The sequence below is a fragment of the Microtus oregoni genome, unplaced genomic scaffold (genome assembly GCF_018167655.1).
Source record: "Microtus oregoni isolate MIOR12 unplaced genomic scaffold, Mior012 000006F_ref0000085, whole genome shotgun sequence".
Classification (NCBI taxonomy): Eukaryota; Metazoa; Chordata; class Mammalia; order Rodentia; family Cricetidae; genus Microtus; species Microtus oregoni.
The window spans coordinates 1,393,613-1,401,365 of record NW_024543065.1 but is presented as its reverse complement, the minus strand read 5'-3'; positions in this window follow the sequence as shown (position 1 = coordinate 1,401,365).

The window sequence follows — 7,753 nt, the reverse complement described above, 5'->3', positions numbered from 1 at the left end:
AGGAATTACAAGGTATAAGGCAGATAGAAACAAAGCCAGTTTGCTAGAGCAGGGAGACTCCTTACCATCCTGCGCTGACTTGTGATGACCTTGGTTTCATCTCCAAGGAAGGAAGGATGCTCAGGAAGGCTGTAGTTTGAAGAGCTCTATCTTGACTCTAAGATTTCAAATTCAATAGTCACATATTTGGAAAAAAAATAAATATATAAAGAAATCTTGAACTCCCCTGTATAAGAAAAGCAAGATCTCTTCCTCTTTAATATGGAAAATAACCATGAAGGGCCTCCATCTTTTAATTTGAATAATTATAAATAAACCCTGGGGAGTGGTTGGGAGAAGCCTTGTCCTGTGAATAGGTGAAGAGATAATAAGCAACATTTATTTAATAGACCTTGCTATGAGCCAGGTACTGCCTGAGTACCTCACATGTATTCATGGCATTTAATCTTCTCTAGAGCTGTTATTATTCCACTTCTCAAGTCAGAGATAATGTGGAGAAGCCAATAATGTGACGAAGGTTGTGGACTTGGTGTGTAGCCAGCCAAGTCCCACTTTGAATCCTGCAGTCCGATGCAACCCCAGGACCCAGATGTTCTGTGTCCGGTGTTTACCAGCAGGATATTGATTGACAGCAAACCCCCTGATGCAGCTGCAGAATAATTTTGAACTTAGAATGGCTCCAACTAATAAATCCAATCAGGTTTTTTTTCCTTCCTTCCTTCCTTCCTTCCTTCCTTCCTTCCTTCCTTCCTTTCTTCTATTTGATTACTTATGTTTGGCTACCATATAACTCAGATTGGCCTTCAACTTTCTGACCTAAAGCTCTTGATCCCAGCCTGGAAAGAGCTGGGATTCCCAGCATGCATCACCAGAGGTAAATCTTTCAGTTTGTAAATGAGCAAAGATGAAGCCAATTTAGGAAGGGAAAAAGAATCTCTTAGCAAGTCAGAAAATTCCACCTTTTACACTGATTCCTAAAAATGATTCCTGAGTGAATTTACAGCCTAAATATTTCATTGCTTTTTTTAAAAAAAATTAAAACAAGAATCAACTTGGGCAAATTCAAGCTTTCCAGTTTGTTACTTGGTTCAGGAGATTGTTTTATTTCACCATCATCTGGGTTAGTTCTAGGAAGGCACCATAAAAGCCAGCAGACTCAGGTCCTGGACCATTGTTCAGTTATTATTATAAAGACAACACCGTATCTAGGAAGTAAGACAGAATGTGATAAATATTTTCAAGTGATTCAAGTTACAGGGCCAAGCATTTTTTCATTCACCCAAGAACTACAATAATTTTCCTGATATTCAAAGTTAGAAATGTATGTATCAAGTACTTCTATTAGAGTTTGTGTTTTCAGTCTCAAATCTCACAGCTGTTCAAGTTTGAATGTTTGATATCAGGCCACCTACTTAACATCAAGGCCAGCTCACAATCCGGCATAACCAGAGATGCTGAGAGCTGATCACAAAACCTTTAAGAATTTAGACATCTCTCCTCAGAAATCCATTTCACAGAGGAAATGTAACAAGTTAAAGATTTTTTTTAAAAAAATTAATTGTTGATGTTGATTTGGGTTGGAGGTTATCCTATAAGATATCAAAAAGTCACTTTTGTAGAGGCATTTCATTTGTATTTTAATAAATAAAACTTGCCTGAAGATCAAAGAGTAAAACAGCCCCACTGGTCAGACTTACAGACCAGGCTGTGGTGACACACACATTTAATACCAGTAGCCACACTAGTTTGCCATAGAAACTGGGTGGTTCATGCCTTTAATCCTAGTGGTTTAAGCATAGCTAAACCCTAGAAAGAGATATAAGAAAGGAGGAGACAGCTCTCAATCACAGTCTCATTCTGAGATTCCTGGATGCAGGATTGGCATTTCGGACTGAGGTAGAGTACAGAAGCTGGCTGTTCGCTGATTTTCAGGTTGAATTCCAGTTTCTGCCTCTGAGGTTTTATTATTCATGCTACATACTTTTCTCCTCCAAGTAGATATAATTTTATCCTAAAAATAAATAAAGCATCATGCTTACCTAGCTGTATTCTCTAGAGAGCTGCACCGCTAAAAACACATTCCTTAGATTTATTTCCAGCAGGGAAATCTCAGCCTCACCTCATCACCTGAGCTTCCCATGAGGTCTACTAGAGATATGCCAACTACAAAGCCTTCTTCTAAGATTCTAAGAAAAACTAGAAATTAAGAAAAACCCTAATTATTAAGACTTTAAGAGAGTAGGAAGGGAAATAAACCTTTTAGTACTGTAAACAAAGTATTAATAGTTTCTATGTCATTTATTAATGAATAAAAATTAAAATACAGTTTGAAACTTCCAAACATTTTCCCTTGGGGGAAACAGCCAATCTGTGTTAGTCAGTTGTCCACATGTAACAAAATTGACTTAAAAGGTTTGGGGTCTTGATGTCACTGTATTGTCACTTGGCTCCCCTGCTCTTGGGCCAATGGCAATGTGGTGTTAGTTATCTAACAGAATGAATCTGTTCACGTCACAGTAGCTGGGAAGTGAGAGAAGATGCCTCTTGAAAGGTACATTCCTGCAGGCAGAGTTTCTCTGTGCTCTGGCAATCAGCTCTGCCCCACTAGCCAGCTCCCAAATAACCACAAAGAGACTTACTGTTCATTATAGATGTTCAGCCAATGCTTAGGCTTGTTACTAATTAGCTCTTAGAACTTAAATTAACCCATTTCTATTAATCTACTCATTGCCACATGGTTCTTGGATTTACCTGTCCTCCAGCATGTCTTGCTCCCTCTGTGTCTCCTGAGTAACTTGACTCTGCCCTTTTTCTTCCCAGTGTTCTCTCTGCTCCAAAATCCTGCCTAGCTATTGGCCAGTAAGTTCTTTATTAACAATGAGAGCAACACGTTCCTTGTGACATTCGTTCCTCTCACTAGCCCTTACCTCTGACAGGCTCTTCCTCAGCTACAGGCTGGGGACCATGCCTTCAACTCTTAGGTCTTAGCTGTCATCTATTCAAACCATCCATAATGCCCACTAAGTAGGAACAAACAAATATGGTCAACACATTCTGCGTAGACTTGATACAACTCTGTCTTACTGGTATTTATTATTTCAGTCAAGAAAGGAGGAAATGACTGATCAGGGTCATTGCAGGAACATGCCATCCTATTTCCAGCTGGACTTTTTTCTTTTTAGATGATTTAACGTTCACTCAGAAACACTTAATAGCAGGTTTGGGAACATAACATTTAAAAGCAGTACATCTTGTTTTCTGGTCTTGTCTTTGTTCTCTACCTTGTGTACAACGATAAAACATTTTAACAGATTAGCCCAGCACTTAGGTTCTGTAAACTCCATTGACTGTTTATGCTCGTGAAATACCATATATGCTAAGTTTTATAACACTATTTTTTTTTTAAGTACTGGGCATGGAGCTTAGGGTGGGGCTAGCAAAGGGCTCCATTACCAAGCTTCATCCTCAGCCAACAACTTGCTCATTTTAACCTTTAACGATTCCTAAGATAATTACTGATTTACAAATCCTTGTAAGAAGATCCAAGTGTCAAGGACTGGAAAAGGAAACAGTTATTGCCTGTATAAATACAGATTTGGAAATATACACAGAAGAACTATTCCCTCAGGCAGGCAAGATGACTCAGTTGGTAAAGGCACTTGCTATCAAGCCTTGATTCTAGAGAGAGAACTAGATTCTAGAGGTTGTTCTCTGACCTCTGTTGTAATATGAGCGGTGGGCCACTTCCCGCCACCTGGCTAGTTTTACCCGAAATAATTACACGGAAACTGTATTCTTTTAAACACTGCTTGGCCCATTAGCTCTAACCTCTTATTGGCTAGCTCTTACATATTGATCTAACCCATTTCTAATATTCTGTGTAGCACCACGAGCCGGCTTACCAGGAAAGATCTTAACCTGGGTCTTTCTGGAATGGGAGAATCATGGTGACTCCTGACTCGGCTTCTTTCTCCCAGCATTCTGTTCTGTTTACTCCGCCTATCTAAATTCTACCCTATCAGAGGGCCAAGCAGTTTCTTTATTAATTAACCAATGAAAGCAACAGATAAGATACAAGACCCACCTCCATCAGACCTCCACACAGGGGCTAGTGACAGAGGTGTGCCACTCCCACCTATACAACCACTGTAATAAATGAATGTAATCTTAAAGATTAAAAGTAAAACTGCCCCTTCAGTCACTCAGTGATTTTATTCATCTAACAAAATCTTACTTATTCGAGAACCTAATATCTATCAGACATACTGCTGGGCTCAGCAGATACATACTGAACAATGATAGGTAGGAGTCCTGTACTCATTTCTGATGGGGAAAGGCAGATAATCATTAGTTTTCCAGAAAAAAAGAAATAATTAATAAATGACCTTAGAGTATAATAAATAGTGCAAAGAAAATAATGAGAAGGAAGGGAGTGCATTATTTAGGAAGCTTCTCTAAAGAGACTTGAAAGCCAAGCCACTGGAAAGGCAATCTCTGCAGAGAAAAGACCTCTCTTCCATCATTTTTCCATCATTTATGGTTAAACAAGAACCATGAGCTTTTTCAGTACTTATACAGAGGCAAAGCTGCTTAATGAATGGTCAATCAACTTCGCATATATCACCATGAAAGTGTAAAGCGCTGTGTCTGCTCTGCATGTGCTACTATACAGTCCACGAGCCTGAGGCACTAGGCTGGAGATTTAAAAACATCCGCACACAGACAGATACACAGGGACAAGGGTCAGCCTTGAAACAGGAATGCCAACTTTATTGTGCTCCAGGGAAGCTTCTATAAGGATCCTTAACTGACAGCCACGCACTAGCTCTTGGGATTTCCAACTGTAAAACCCACCAGAATTCACTCCCCTGCCATCAGAAACTCATGAGAGTCTTGTGCTCAGAGCAGCTGCAGGCACAGGAAAACAAGTTGTTTTGCCCAGATCACTCCAGCAGAGAAAGGGTCTGAGGCAGGTCAAGAAAGTCAAGGGGCCAGGGGTCTGCAGCCCCCAACAGCTCCTGCTTTTCTATATAATTAGATCAGGTCTATTTTGGGTTGAAGAAGCACATATTCACATCTTACCCAAAAGAACACTTGTCTCAGCATGCAAGGACTCTGTCTTAGGTTGACTGTGACAGGCTCCTGTCTTACCTGTCTGGCTCACTGGTCTTTCCATAACCTGCTAACCCCTACTGTGCTCAGAGGAAGCCCACTCTCTTGGGCAAATAGCTGCTGCTACTGCTCCTGCTGCTGCTGCTGCTGCTGCTGCCGCCTGTTGTAGAGGCAGAGCAACAGAAACCTTCTAGCTACAGGAGCTTCTAAGGGCAGCTGTTCAGCAAGCCAAGGCTGTATGGGAGTGGCTGGATTGGCATGGGCGTGGCACAAATATAATGAAAGGAAAGGGAGCAGCCAACCATATACTCCAACTGTTTTTATAAAATGTCAAACCAAAAAAAAACAAAAAACAACAAAACAACAACAACAACAAAAAAAAAACACCTTGGAGAAAATTATATAGGGAATTCTGAATATCTAAGGTAGTGGCAACCTGTCTGGCTAGGGTATCAACAGTGCTAGCCAAACAGTCGTCTGACTGGTGACAATTCCAGTTGTCTCAGAGGCTGCAGTAGTGACAATAGCAACCACCACAATTGTGGTGATCCTGAAGTCTTAGCCAGAACGGCTTCACCAACCCAGGCACCAACTGGACCAGGGCGATGTGCTGCTGGCACCACACTGCAGAGTCAGGGACTGCTGCCTCCTCACCCAGCCTCTGCCTTCTCGGCCTCTCTGTGAGCACTCACAACAGTCAAGCACTCGCAAGGACTCCAGGAAGCAGGCTAGCACCCAGGAATCACAGGAGGAGCCAAAGCTCACTGCCTGCATGTAGTAAGAAGGCCTGCTTGTTTTCCAGCTGCCTGGCAGTTTAGACCCAAAAATAACCACACAGAAACTATATTATTTAAAATACTGCTTGGCCCATTAGCTCTAGCTTCTCATTTTCTAACTCTTAACATCTTAATTTAAGTGATCTCCATTAAACTGTGAATCACCAGGAGGTTGTGGCCTACCAGAGTTTTAGCACATCTGTCTCTGGTGGTGACTCATGGCTTCTCTCTGACTCCACCTCCTTTCTCCCAGCATTCAGTTTAGTTTTCCCCACCTAGCTATGTTCCTCTATAGCTCTGCTATAAGCCCAAAACAATTCCTTTATTAACCAATGATATTCACAGCATACAGAGGGGAATCCCACATCACCTCCCCTTTTCTGTTTAAATAACAAAGAAAGCTTTATCTTTAACATAGTAAAATTACATATCTTTTATCATAACTAAGGAAAACAATAACTATAATTATAAATTCTTCAACTCCATCAGACTTCAGAAGGATATAATAGTACCTAAGTAAACAGGAAGTATATTGCAAGCAACTTCCAAAAATTCTAGACATGACAGAGATATCTCACTGCCTGGATAGTCACCCAAAGTTCTTCTGTACCATTGGGGTATCCATCTTCAGCCTACAGGCCCATAGTCTCTGGAAGACTTTCAACGAAACAGGAAATTTCAAAGACAGTTCCACCAGTATTGGCAGTTTTTCAGTCACTTTCTTCTGTGTCCTACAGAATGTTTAACAGACTCTTTCATGAAGTAGGAACCAGAAGGATTGTCTCACCTTTAGGCAAGTTCAGCAATCATTGCTCTGTGGGTCCTGCATGTCCAGTTTATGCAACAATTCAGGTAAGAGCAGTTTCTTGCCTGAATGGCTAGCAAATTCTCTGAGGAGCCTCTTTGATGTCCATCTTCCTCTTAAAGTAATTGGTGCTGCCAGGAGCAGATATGTATCTGTCATGAAAATTCTTAACTTCTTAAAACATTTTAAATGCAATATTTTGTAGTCTTTGAATGATTTAAAGAATATCTATTTATCTGAAATACATCTCTGTACATCTAGAAAATCTAACTAACATGACTATAAGCTTAATTATTATAGATGAGTCTCTATTTACCTATATTTCTTAATTATACATTATGTTTTTAAATGAGTTAAACAAACACAATACCTTAATCAGGAGCAGATATATATCATAAAATTTATATTAAATTTGTATCAATATACCAAGATCCATACCAATGCAAATCATCCATCTCTATAGCATATCCACCTTTAAATAAAAACAAACATTTATAAACAATATTTGGGAATATGGGAATAGTTATTCTCCAAACTGCTTCCTGCTGTTTATTGGGCAAAGTAATTTTTTGAGGGGTGTTCAAGGCAACCTTTCAGGGGGTCTTAGTCCATCAAACAATATTAGTCTGGAAGCAATCCACAGGTTCTCATCCTTTGTGAAAACAAAAGAAGAACTTCTTTTCCAAAGCAACATATACTTAGACCCAAATTCTGAAGTCAAGATACCTTTATAATATACATGTTGCTTTAGCTTAGCAGTCCATACAATGAAATGTCTCTCTGTACTTAGCTCCTTCACATCAAAAAATTCTATGAAGACACAAAAATATACATAATCCAGACACTCTGTGTATATTCCATCTTTATGTGGCTTATTTTTCTTTACTCTTTTTTAATCTATGACTATCTGTACTATGTCTCTTTAAAGACTTTGCCCTTTTTTAAACCATTTACCTTTTTTATAACTGTTTATACTCTTTTTCTTCTCTCTTCCAAGCCTACATACATTTATCCAACACTGTGACCCATTCATAGGAACTCATGAGGGTCTTGTGCTCAG